The sequence below is a fragment of the Camellia sinensis genome, chromosome 9, assembly GCF_055761805.1.
Source record: "Camellia sinensis isolate YWXY chromosome 9, ASM5576180v1, whole genome shotgun sequence".
NCBI classification, from domain to species: domain Eukaryota; kingdom Viridiplantae; phylum Streptophyta; class Magnoliopsida; order Ericales; family Theaceae; genus Camellia; species Camellia sinensis.
The window spans coordinates 171977279-171991916 of NC_138969.1; positions in this window are offsets into that span (position 1 = coordinate 171977279).

Sequence of the window (14638 nt, forward strand, 5' to 3'; positions counted from 1 at the left end):
TAGATGGAGGACTCAAACAGTGAAGAGCCCTTCAACAATGTTGAATAAGGGATCAAAATAAGCCACTTTACAGTTTACAATATGCCTCAAAATAGTTTAAAAATAGGTCTAAAATACCATACAAGAAAGAGGCATACAAGAGGGGTAAAGAAGCAAGTGGTAGCTGGAGCCCTTAAACAGGGAAGGACCCTTAATCAAACATGAAAAAGACCTCAAAAAATGACTATTTTCAGTTAGGGCCGGATCCCAAAAATGTAAGCAAGTAGGGCTAATATATTGAGCAAAAATAGGAAAGAAAGAGGGAGAAGGAGACTTACCCTTGTAGCCTATGTCTTTGACAACTCTTGGCTTGAGTTTGGTGGCTCCTTAGCTCTGAAAAACAGCCTCAAGCTGCTGGTATGGAGTATGGAGGCCTTGTGCTATGAGGTAGTGTAGAAATGGTGTAGGATTTGAAGGATTTTGGTGCTTGGAAGAGGAGGAGAGGGAGAATCAATGCAAGAGGCTTAGGGAAAATTTTTTGTAACCCTCAGATGGGAGCTGGAGCTGCTGTTATATAGGCAAAAGGGGGGAGAAAAATGGGGAATAAAAGGGGGGGAAATGAATTCAAGTTTCCCTCAAAAAATGCAACCCCCCGGATACACAATCTGGGGGGAAAGAGAAGACACATCTATAATGTACCTGGAGAGAGGATCAAGGCTGGCTGGTTATCCAAGTTGCAGGTGGCCGGCCGGCTCTTCCCATGGCCGGCCGGCCAAGGGTCAAAAGGGTGAATCATGATTAGTGGCCGGCCACCCCAGATTGGTGGCCTCCCATGTGTGCACAATACGACCATGTGGTCAAAAACTGGAGAGAGTGAATCAGGAGAGAGAAAAGGCCACTTTTAGAAGGGTTCAAAAAGGTCACACACAATTACTGGCCGGCCATGTGATATTGGTGGCCTCCCAGGTGTGTACAACACAAATATGTGGTTTGGGGCAAGAAAAAGTGGCCTTAGAATGGTCAACATTGGCTTTCAAGTGGGAAAAACGGGCGACGAAAGGCGATGGAGGAATAAAACTGGTTGTCAGAACAATTACTGGCCTCCCACCCTTCTATGACCTTTCTAACAATGAAACAGAGGTCCCTGCCAAAAATGAACTCAAACCGATGTAAAATGAAGGTTCGGGGGCCGAAACGCGCAGCCCGAGGCCCCGAAAACTGGTTGTTAGGCACCGGAAGTGGTGTTCGACTACGAAGTTGGTTTTTCGAGCCACAGTGTCCCTCAAAAGGGAGCAAATAAGATGCATGCCAAAAACAGGAGCAAACGGAGGTAGTTAAGCGGTCCCGAACCGAGGCACACATCCAACGGCTCCGAAAAATCGAAAACCGGACTCCAAACGGGCAAAATGGCCTACGACTACGAAACGTAGCCTACGGCCACTGAGAGATGATCTACGAGACCTCTCCCTCCCTTCGGGAAGAGAAAACAGAGAAAATAGAGCCTGGTTCGCAAACCGAGGCAAAGCGCGAAAGAGTCCAGAAGTCCGGAGGCAATGCTCGCAGCCGAGACTCTGAAACCTCTGAACGAGCACGATATGCACCATCACCGAGCGCTCAATCTGTGACGTCTGAGTCTTAAGGTCGGTCAAAAATGGGGTATCTACAGTAGTGTAGTCATTTGTTATTGAGTATATATGAATATGTTAATGTTTGTGGGTATCATTTCTGGAAACCCTCACGAGACTTTACTCGTCCACTTGGGGTAACTTTGTGGTTTAAAGGCTTGTTGCATATGCTAAATGCAGCCGTTTTCCCACGAAAGAGGAAATAGATAGATTTTGTTTAATTTTATTTTATTTTACTTGCTTGAGGACTAGCAAGTGGTAAGTTGGGGGATGTGATTAAGGCCAAAATGTACATCATTGAGGCCGTTAATTAGAATCTCTTAACTTCACTTGCTGGTCAAACTGTATATTTTATGTGTGTTGAGTGTCAATCAGGTTGTACATCGTTGGAGCATAAAATGAGCAAAAAGACAGAATTTGGGCAGCGTTGACTTTCCCGCACGTGCGTTGACTTTTTCTGGGAAAGTCAAACCGACGTTTTAAACCTGTTTAGACGAGATTGGAAGTATAAAAAGGCAAGTAAAAGGCTGGATTAGGGTTTGGAAGTTGTTTTGACCTAAAGAGAGAGGCTAGGGTTTTGAAGGGAGGAGAAACAAAAAGCTTCAAGGATGTCTCCCATGGTCGTTCCTTCTCTATCTACCTCCTCCCACTCCTCCATGAGTGGCTAGTCTCCTTTTCTAGGGTTTTGATGAAACCCTAGCCATGTAATTATGTAGTTTTCTTTTTGATTTTTAATTATGTAAAGGTTTGAACATTTGTATGGTGATTTAGAAGTTTGTTTTATATAATTTTCATTATTCTTTCGAATATTTGACTTTCTGTGATTGTTAAACGTTATCCATACAATTGTTTTCTTTTCCTTCACATTCAAGGTATGGGACGAACCATACTACGAGGAACGAGTCGTATCACTACCTTAGTTTAGAGTGAACGGTTCGTATTACTTGAGATGGTTCGTGCTCGTACATTGAATGTGATGATCTTCTTGTTAAATGCTTTGAGTTTGTAGTTGTGAAGCATTAATCCGTTCAAACCATAGTATAATTAATTTCAATTGGAAACCCTAATTATGTGGTTAGTGGTGAATTCTCTACCCTAGGATTTTTCCCTAATTCAGTAAACCCAATTTCATTTATTATTGATAATTTAATTCCTTAGTTTAATTTATTCGTTATTAAATTAGGTTATAAACAACCAATCTTTTTATCAAAATTAATTTAGGAATTTGACAATTAAATTAGTTTAATTTCACAATAGTCCCTGTGGATCGATACCTGGACTTGCCATTATTCTGATAGAATTTGGTATAGTTTAGTATTTAATTTTGGTGTGTTCAACGACCCATCAAAATATTAGAAAAATAATATCTTATCAAAAAAAAGCAAAAACAATGAGATACAATCAGATTAGACTAAGAGGCGATTTGAGAATAAAATTATAAACTTACTGTGAATGTCGAATTGACAAACAATCAAACCACGGTTTGGACAATTTGGGACAGTTTGAATTAGCTAATTAATTGATTTTTATTTTTATTTTTATTTTTATTATTATTTTTTTTTTTACAATTATCTAGTATGTGCATAATATATAACACTAATTAGCATAATATTTTTTACACACACACACACACACACACACACACACACATATATATATATATAATACAAACTAGTTTTACATTATATTTTTTATATATACAACAATTAATTTATAACAAATTTCACATTCTAAATTTCTCTTACTCATTTTTATTTTGATAATTCATTAAATATTAAAAAATAATATATATATATATATATATATTAACTATCATAGAACGGTTTTGAAGGCTTATTATAAACTTCAAAGTTTAATCTGCGATTAGCAGATAGATCAGTGCAAATTGATATGGATCGATGCGATTTTAACGAATTGAATACTATTTTACATAAGTCTAGATAGCTCATTTTTTTTTTTAAAAAAAATATCAAATAACAAGAACTCAAACAAAAAGAATAGGATAAATTATGCAAATGGTTGTTGTAGTTTATACGATATGTCAATTTGGTTTCTGTAGTTTTAGTTTGCTTGATTTTGCCTCTTAATTTAACGAATTGTGTCATATTAGTCTAATTTAACGGCCGTTAGGTTTGGTGGACGGAAACTTAAACGATGTATCAATTTGGTCCTTGTAGTTTACATGATGTGTCAATTTGGTCCCTATCAAAATCAAGCAAATTAAAATAACATGGACTAAATTGACACATCGTATAAACTACAACGACCAAATTGACACATCGTTTGAGCATGTGACAACTTTCCATCAACCAAACCTAACGGCCGTTATTTATTGGACTAATATAACACAATCTGTAAAATTAAGGAGCAAAATCGAACAAATTAAAATAATAGAGACCAAATTAACATATCATGTAAACTATATAGACTATTTGTATAATTTATCCAAAAAATACCATTCTCTAGCCTATAATGGCCTCGTTTGGGAAGTGGCTATTTTTTAGACTTTTCGGCTATTTAATTATTTTAGTAATCTATTTTAGTTGGCTATTTAGCTATTTTAGTTGGCTATTTTAGTTGCCAAAGAAAAAAAAAATTTACCTGTCACAGAAGAAAAAAAAAATTGGAGAAAAAAGATTATGACCATATTGTCTGTTCTACCACCAAATACCATTACTAGGGGGCAAAACACAACAAGATCTTCAAGATTGGAATGAAAAACCAACAAAATCGAGTCGGCAAGAGAGGTTCGCCGGAGAGAGATCCATAAGAGACAGTCGTGTTTCTTCGGTCTGTAAGTGATAGATGTGAGACATGATAGAGATGATGGAAGATGTGGTGAAATGCGGCAGTGCTAAAGGCCTCGAATTCTTTTTTTTTTTTTGGTTTGTGTTAATTTATTTATTTATTTTGGTTTTTATTTTTTTTTAAAGGGTGTTTATGCGTAGGGATGTGCCAAATAATTAGAGATCCCGCACCAACTCATCGTACAAAATTATATAAAATTAACAAAATTTAACCAACAGCCTAACTGATCAGTCAATTTTATCACTCAACTAGTCCAACCTAATTGACTAATCAGTTAGGCTGCTGGTTAAAATTTGTTAATTCCATATAATTTTATACAATGAGTTGTTGCGAGATATCAAGTTTTTTGGCACATCTTTACACATAACCACTTTTAAATAAATAAATAAATAAATAAACTAACACAACCCAACAAATAGAAGGAAAAAAAAAAAACCAACTCAGCCTATGTGGTTTGATAAGGTGAGTGAGTTGGATTGAACTGGTTAAGTAATAAAAGAATAATACCTAGTAGCTCGAAATCATTGGCCCGAATTGGCTCAAATACCCAAAACGACGTTGTTTTGGGTATTCCTCTCTTTTTTTCTTTTTTTTTTCCTTTTCTTTTCTTTCCCTTCCCTCTTTGAAACAGTGAAGAAAGAGAGAAGATGCAAGAAAGAGAGAGGAGAAGAAAAGATGAAGAGGTGGGGGAGGATGACAAGAAGGAGACGGTGATGGCGGTGATGGCGACGCCGGTTGGCCAGTTGGTGGCTCTCTCTCTCTCTCTCTCTGTGCCAGTGAGTGGGCCTCTCTCTCTTTCTCTCTGATATATATATATATAGATGTGTGTGTATAGATCTGTGGATGATGATGTGTGTGTATAGATCTGTGGATGATGATGTGTGTGTATAGATCTAGTGGCTCTCTCTCATATATATATATATAGATTGTGTGTATAGATCTGTGTATACACACAGATCTAGTGTTGATGATAATGTGTTAATGGGATGCGGAGAGAAGATGAAAAAGATGGTTTGGTGTTGATGATGATGACCTGGTGTTGATGATGTGTTGATGAAGAAGATGATCTGGTGTTAATGATTTGCATATAAAAAACGGAAGTTCTATGTATACAATTTTTTTTTTTTTTTGGTGATTGGTGGTTGTTGATGTTGATGCTCTCTCTTTCTCTCTCAGTCCCCTACTCCATCTCTCTTCTTCTTCTTCTTCTTCTTCTTCTTCTCCTTCTTCATTCTCTCTATTTCAGAACCGAGAAAAGAAAGGGGGAAAAAAAACCCAAAACGGCGTTGTTTTGGATTCGAGCAATTTCGAGCCTCAGTATTTTCGAGCTGCAAAACGGAATTGGTGATAAAATTGACTGATCAATTAGGCTGCTAGTTAAAATTTATTAATTTCATATGATTTTATATGAGTCCATACTATATTTTTATTCCAAATTAGGAAGACTCAGACACCCAACCAATCCAATCTAATTCACTTACTTTATCAAATCATACAAGTTGAATTGGTGCAGGATATCCATTTTTTTAGTATACCCATATACATAACCACTCTTTCAAAAAGAAAAGAAAAGAAAAAAGAAGGAAGAAAAAAAAAAAAAAAACCAAACTAACACAACCAAAAAAAAAAAAAAAAATGAAATTCGAGACAAATTCAAGGCCTCAAGCATTATTGGGTGAAATGGGTTATAAGTTGTGTTGAAGACTTATGGCTCTCTTTGGAAGGATTTTAAATCCTAATTCTACCCCCACATTAGAACATCATGTTTGGATCTAGTTTTCCACAACAAACACAAAACTCTGCAGAAAACTCTCTGTAAAGCGCGATTTTTGATTTTTTTTTTTTTTTTTGAAACTTGGCTTAACCGGTCGTCCCACCGGATGCCCTACTAGACATCCCACTGGTCGTCCGGTCGGTTGACCGGAACAATGCAAAATCTTTTTTTTTTTGGCAATTAATATGTTAATTTTTATATATTCGAAAAAAATATTTTTCAAAATTTTTAAATATTTTATGTGCTTTAATAGAATTTTAAGTTGTATGTTTAGTTATAAATTGTAAATTTTTGTATCAAATATCAAATATTACATCAAAAATTCTCCACTCAATTCAAAACTATTTTTAAAACTCTTTCGCCAAACAAATTTTTTACACTTAAATTATAATTTTAAAACATACAAACTCAAAATATAAGTCATACTCTTAAATCATAATTAGAAAGTTCTACCACACTCAACCTTCTAACCAATTCAAACAGTTAAAAAGGAAAAACGGGCATTTCATCGTACAATGCAACCTAATTGTACTAGCCTCACCATTCAGATACTTTTGAGTTATTAAAAGAGGCTACAGGATTGGACCGTTTCCCAAACCACGCCAGTGTCCCTCCCATGTCCTAAGGTCAAGTTTGGGAAGCCTTAAATAATTTATCTTTTTATCTTTTTTTCATCACATTATCTTTTTATTTTTCTACACATCTTTTTATAAAAAGATAAAAAATATACTTATTTAGGTCATTCCAAACAACCCCTAAATAATTGGTGTGAATGATGTGGGTTCAGAGTGAGTGGGTCTAATTCTACGCTACATCAGCCTATACAAATCAATCACTTAGAAATACTAATCCATTAAATTAAATGGTGGTGCTAGAGACTACTAATTTAGTGGTTCTACCCACCATTAATGAAGTGGTAAAGTTAAAAAAAAAAGGCAGTGGCTTTGGTCCAGTCCAAGATTGGACTGGACCGTGCTGTTGGGCCTGTGGGGGCCCATCACGGGTCTCATTTTAATAATCCGAACCGTTCAATGTGTAGAACTCGTCGAGTACTATATGCTTGTAAAAAATCACGTTGATCGGATATCGATAGCTATATGAACAAAACAGTTTTTTATCAACCATTAATTGTTTCACCGTCCATTTTTTTTTATACAAAACTGATTTGATCACATAGCTATTGATATTCGATCAACGTGATTTTTTATAGACATGTAGTACTCGATGAGTTTTACACATTGACGGTTCGGATTATCAAAACGGACCCAAAAAATGGGCCCCATAGGCCGAACTGGACGGGTCCGGTCTTGATCTCAACTTGAGACAAGCTGGACCCAAAAAATATATATATATATATAAACTGTGACAGTGGGTGGGACCTACTGCCATATCACTAATGGTAGTTCTAACTAGAGTTCCCACTCATTTTCCAACTAAAAATAATGTAGAATTATTGGTTGTAATAAAATTATTAATTAATATACTAATTGATGAATGTAGCAACATTCATAAAATAAATAATTTATTATTACATAATACATAAACGAATGAAAGAATGTGTGTGGATGCATAATTCAAATAATAATTCAGTATGTTTAATTAAAATTAAAATTAAAATTTTATTATATTTTAATATAAATTTATTAATAAAAATAATATATATTAAATTTTAAAATAATTTTTTTTCCATCATGATATACCTAAACTATTTATACATATTTTTCATATTCAACACTTTGCATCTTATTCCCTAAGTTTTAATTATTATTATTATTATTATTTGTATCTTCTGCCTCACTTCAAAACTTTAATTCACCCTACAAAAACTCACCATTATTTCTTATTGTATTATTATTTGCAAATAATAAAAAATAAGAACATAATATCTGCCATTGAATTTTCATAAAGTCTCTTGATTTTTTTGTTAAGCCAATCTTCCAAACATATTCAAGATAACCACGGATATCCAAAAAAAAATAAAATAAATAATTATTATTATTATTATTATTATTATTATTATTACAATAGGATAGTACAAAATGACAAGGTACGTTAAGATTTCATCGTGAATTTAACTCGATACTTAGACCTTGTTTGACAATTAGTGTTTTTAATCAAAAAGTTAAAAGGTTACTAAAAAAATAAAAAAGTCAACAATTCATACCAAAAAGTCAAATATTCTCTTTTCTTTCTATTTTTTACACATCTTTTCGTAAAAAGTCAAAAGTTATCCCAAACATATTAATTTTTTTTAGCTCATATTTTAGTCAAATAGCTAAAAAATTACTAAATTAACTTGTTCCCAAACGAGACCTTAAAGTCTATCAAGATTCTTCATTTTTAAAATTTTTTTTTTTTGGATCAACTGAATCAATTCTTTTTTAGAAACAGGGAAGGCGAATTGTTCCTAAACCTTTCAAATTGTGGCGTAGATCAAATATAGTGGGCGTTTGGAAAGTGGCTTTTTTTTAAATTTTTTGACTATTTTAGTAAGCTATTTTAGTTTTTGTGTTTAAAAAGTTGGGTTAAATTTTTGGATTGATTGTTGTGTTGAAAAATGTGTTTGAAATAATGTTTAAAGTTGAAATGACAAATTTATCCCTAATCTTATTTTTTTCCAAAATTGATCTATAGGGGTAATATCGTCATTTAACCTGTCTGAAGCCTACATTGTTGGTGACCGTGTAGGTTGCTGTGCTGTTGCAGCCGCTGCTTTTCAATTTTTTTTTTTTGAAAATCAATGGTTGGTGGGGCTAAAAGGTTTTTTTGTCATTTGAGACTAAAATAGCCTCTCTCAATGGTTCTAAACACCCCCATAATATAGTAAAGAGTTTCATGGGGCTATCATTAATATAATAAGAACACATACAAGTAAATATGATGTTATATAAAATAACTCACATTAATGGTTCATGTATGTAAATAAAACAAATAGTTATAGTAATAAATTTGTATAAGGATTTTTGAAAGGAGTGTAATTTGAGATTTTTGATTTGGGTATACCTTGAAAAGTAATTTATATAAAAAATAAATAAATAATTTAATAGAGTGTTATAAAAAAATTAGGCGTACTTAATATTTTTAGAGTAGAAATAAAATCCCCCAATATGTGTATATGCCAGGACAAGATGAACCTCCTCTACTTGCCCTTTCATTGCGCCCGTGGGTTGGATCCAATTCCTGCAAATTATATATATCTACTCAACGTGGGATTTTCTATAAAGCCAAACACTTGCTACTCACTAATGCCGATAACCTCCCAATGACTTATCGTTCATAGATCACGTGAAATGTCTCAAATTAAATAATTAATTAATTAATAATATTAAAAATGTTCCAACACTAATCACGACATCCATCCATCATCCCCTCTTGGCTACCACTTCCAGTTGCTCACCAAATATGTTTTTTTATTTTATTTTCATTTGTTTTTAAAAAATATTTTTTTTAAGATAAAACAAAGTGTGGGGATATATTTTCTGAATCTCAACACGTGGCGAAGGTGACGCCGACGTGTCAGCCGAGGTGCCACGTGTCCAGATTATGACGCCGAGGTGATCTCGGCAAGGCCGAAGTTATCTCCGAAAATGTAAGAATCTGAGATAAACAGATAAGGGATAAGAGTCCTTGAATGAGGAAGGACTTCAGCCTGAATAACGATAAAACTCTTAGAGAGTTTATCTTTATCTGTTGGAGAGTCCAGGATGAGCATTGAGCAAGATTCCATTAAAGCTAGGCTTCTAGTGGGACTAGGATGGAGTTAACTATAAAAGAGAGGCACCCCCGACGGGTCTAAGGTACGCAATTCATGTTCTGAACAGTGAGTTTAGCACTATTGATTATCTTTGAGAGATTTACTGACTTGATCGTCGGAGTGCCCCCGGGTGGACAAACCACCGCCGAAATCTTCTCTTTCTGTTGCAGGTCAGTCAGGTGTCATCTATTCTGCCAGTACTCTCCAGCTGAATAACTAAGTTGGCAGTGTGATCGGAAAATCACTCACACAATTTGGCGCCGTCTGTGGGAAAGATATGAGAGTAGATGGCCAGTGACAGACAGAAGGATAAGGTTGGGGACGAAACCCCTGCTGGGAACGGAAAACGCGTTGACCTAAACGTGGAGGAAGACAGTTACAACGAGGAGACTCAGAACCAGAATCACAGCAAGAAAGACGTCGGCCAGGACTGCGGTGTACCAAAGAAACCAGAACAAAGCAGGTATTATAATGAAGACAACCTCCAAGTGTGGAAAGATAGATGTCTTCGAATAGACGAAGAAGTAAAAGAGATGGCGAACAAATTGACAGACCTGCAATCAGTCGTCAATTTTATGAGGCAAAACAATGTCATGCAGCCACCGTTCCCGCTGTAGGGCACGCCAATTCCAGAAGCCAATGCACAAAAGGGAGGGCAGAAACCAGTCCCAGAAATCCCCCAGCACACCAGAAGTGAAAAACATTCTCACCGGCCTTCAAGGGAGGTTGGACGAGAGAGTCGAGGAGAGAAGAGTCGCGGAGGACGCATCGTGCCAACGAGGCAGACCCCAAAGAACATCGACATGTTCAGGAGCAAGCGCTCTGCTTCGACACAACTCACGGAGAAAGATCGAAAAGTACCCACCATGAAGCTGAGAGCAGTATGCCGAAAAGACTGAAGTCAGGAGATAGCCGAGCTCTTGGGCGGAGCAAAGAAGACTTGAGAGATTACCTCAAGAGGAAGCAGCAGAATGCCGATGCCGAGGTAACTTCCCCTGATAAGCCGAGAACACCATTCTCAATGGAGTTAGACAAATTTGAGGCTCTAAAGAGATTCAGTATGCCAAGGTTCCAAATATACGATGGTAAGTCAGAGCCTAACTTTCATGTTGGATTATACCTGAACTCAATGGCATTGTATAGTGGGAACAAGCCGTTGCTCTGCAAAATGTTCCTCTCATCTTTTGGAGATATTGTATCAGATTGGTTCCACAAATTACCAAAGGGAAGCGTGAAGACTTGGGAAGGCCTGGCCGAGATGTTTTTGGCTAGGTTCGTGACAAACAAGCTGCAGCCATTAAGAGTGGATGCATTGATGGCTCTGAAGATCAGCACGGATGAAGGCCTTAGGACCTATGCAAAAAGGTACTATGAGGTGTTCAACCGAATACCGGAGTGTAATTAAGAGGTGGCGGTCGTATCTTTTAAGAACGGCTTAAAAGACGATTGTCCACTACGAAAATCTTTGGCAAAAACATTGCCAAAAAGTATGGAAGAGCTCATGGGGAGAATCAAGAAATATGCCAGAGTCGAGGAAGACACATCGGGGACTAAGGTGACAAAGCAAGAGAAAGGAAACGGCTCGCCGAAGCGAGGCCAAGGTAACAATGGATCAAGCAAGCAAGAGACAGAACTAAGGGCTACACAGGCAGTGACAACTGTGTTTCGAATCCCAATTCACAAAGTCCTGGATCAAATTCGAAATCAACCCTATTTTCAGAACACCAGCGAGGGCACCAGGAGAATTCATGGAAAGAAACCTTGGCAAGCATTGTGCTTACCATAATGAAAACGGGCATATGACTCAGGGCTGTAGAGCCCTGAAAACACACTTGGAAGACCTGGTGAGGCAAGGCCATCTGAGAGACCTTGTCGATGAGGCTAGAACAAGGGAAGAACAGGCAAGTCTGCCTCAGGAACTAGCAGCTCCGCCTCCCCCAACACAGTGACCTTGGGTAATTAATGTAATTCACTCGAAGGTTAACGAGAATAAAATTAGGGGGGAGACCCAGAAGGTGAAGCACTTGCAGCATGTCTACCAAGTCGGGGAGAAGAGAGATCGGGCAGAGGAATGCCAAGGACCAGTAGTGTCCTTTTCTGAAGCCGACCTTGAGATGGTGCAGCATCTGCATAATGATGCCTTGGTAGTATCCCTCCAGGTTGGGAAATGCCAAGTAAAACGCATCCTGATTGACCAAGGCAGCTCTTGTGACATCATGTACGTCCGATGTTACAAGGAGCTCGGCCTTCACCTAGACGATATAGAGCAATCCAATAGCCCAATGGTCAGGTTCAATGGAACGCCGACATGGCCACTGGGAATAACCAGCTTGGAGGTGTAGGCAGACACCAGGAAGATAACAACAGAATTCACCGTAATCGACACACCCTCCCCTTACAACATCATTTTGGAAAGGCCATGGTTGTATGCAATAGGGGCTGTTCCCTCAACATTACATCAACTATTGCGGTTCCCAATAGAACATGGGATTGAGGAGGTCAGAGAAGATCAGCTGTAGGCAAAGAATTGTTCCATGGCAGCAATGAAATCCACCTGCAGCATTCGAGAACCAGAAAAGGCAGAAATCGAAGATGAGGACGTAGAGGTCCTAGAGGATGTCGGCAAGGAGCCAACCGAAAAGAGCGAAGAGGCACTGAAGAAAATCCTCGTCCAGGAGGGGGATGAAGAACGCTTCTTTTTTCTCGGCTCGGGCCTAGCCGAAGAAGAGGAAAAAGAGTTGGAAGCTTTTTTGAGAGCAAATATTGAGGTGTTCGTGTGGACGCCCTACGAAATGCCTGGCATTGACCTCGAGGTCACTTGCCATAAGCTGAACGTTGACAGGTCGACCAAACCTGTAATCCAACGAGTAACAAGACCGACGTTGATACACGTCGAAGCAGTGGAAGAGGAAGTAGACAGACTTCTTAAGGCCAGGGCCATTCGAGAGGTAAATTACTCGACATGGCTATCAAACACAGTAGTAGTGAAGAAAAAGAATGGTAAATAGAGGGTTTGCGTAGACTTTACCAGCCTGAACAAAGCCTGTCCCAAAGACAGCTTTCTTCTACCCAAAATTGACTAGCTGGTAGATGCCACTTCGGGGCATGGAAGGATGAGCTTCCTGGATACATACAGGGGGTACCATCAGATAGCCATGTACCCCCTAGATGAAGAAAAGATTGCGTTTATCACTCCCAAAGGGCTGTACTGCTACAGAGTGATGCCTTTCGGGTTGAAAAACGCAGGAGCAACTTACCAAAAATTGGTAACTATGATCTTCAAACACCTAATTGGCGGAACGGTGGAAGTTTACATTGATGACATGGTCGTGAAGACCAAGGAACCTGAAGGTCATCTGGCCAACCTAAAAGCAGTCTTTGACATCCTTAAAACATATCGGCTCCGACTCAATGCAGCAAAGTGTGCATTTGGAATGGGATCTAGTAAGTTTTTTAGGCCAGCCCAGATCAGATTAAGGCCATCCTGGAATTGAAGAGTCTGACATCGGCAAAACAGGTACAAATGTTGACTGGAAGGGCCACAGCCCTGAATAGGTTCATCAACAGAAACTCAGATAAGTGCAAACCTTTCTTTAACTTAGTGAAGAAAGCCATAGACTTCCTATGGACCGAGAAGTGCGAAGCCGCTTTGGCCGACCTGAAGAAGTATTTCACTATAGCTCCAGTTCTTTCAAATCCAGAACCTGGAGAGGAGCTGTTCCTATACTTAGCAGTTTCCGAACACGCAGTAAGCGCAGTAGTAATCCGAGAAGAAAAATGGGAGCAAAGGGCTGTTTACTATGTAAGCAAAACCCTGGCCGATGCAAAAACAAGGTATCTACCCTTAGAGAAATTAGCACTGGCTTTAGTAATGGCTTCAAAGAAGCTGAACCATTACTTCCAGGCCCATAAAATTGTGGTGCTAACTGAACACCCCTTGAAGTCCTTGTTGCAATAAGGAGACCTAACAGGAAGAATAGCCAGATGGGCAGTCGCCTTGGGCCAGTATTACCTAGAGTACAGACCCAGAACAGCAATCAAAGGCCAAGTTTTGGCCAACTTCGTGGCGGAGTTCACGCCAGAATCCATCGAACATCGGGTTCTGTTAAGCCAAGGTGAACGATGTCCAAACAAACAAGGAGGAGCCCAACCAAAGGCAAAAGAACAAAGCAAAGAGAAAAAAACTCAGACCCTGCAGCATTTACATCAGGAATTCCTTTCGACTGTTTGTGGATGGGAGCTCAAACCGACAAGAAGCGAGGGCAAGAGTAGTACTAGTATCTCCAGATTGAGAGATATTGGAACAGTCCATTCGATTGGAATTCAAGGCCTCAAACAATGAAGTAGAGTATGAAGCATTGATTGCAAGACTAAAGCTAGCAGCAGCAGTACAAACGGATGAGGTAATAGTCTTTTGTGACTCACAACTTATAGTTAACCAGACAACAGGCAAGTTTGCAGCCCGATATGAAAGTATGTCGACCTATGCAAATGAGGTCATCAGATTGGCAGCCTTGTTTCAGAACTGCCGACTACTTCAGGTTAGCCGAGATGATAGCAGTCACGCCGATGCATTGGCCAACCTAGCTAGTGCAGTACAACCTGGAAAAGCGAGAAAAATAATGGTTGACTACTTGTCGGGCCCAAGCATCAAACCACTAACCACAGAGCGTCAAGCAATGTGTGTGGACATAGGAT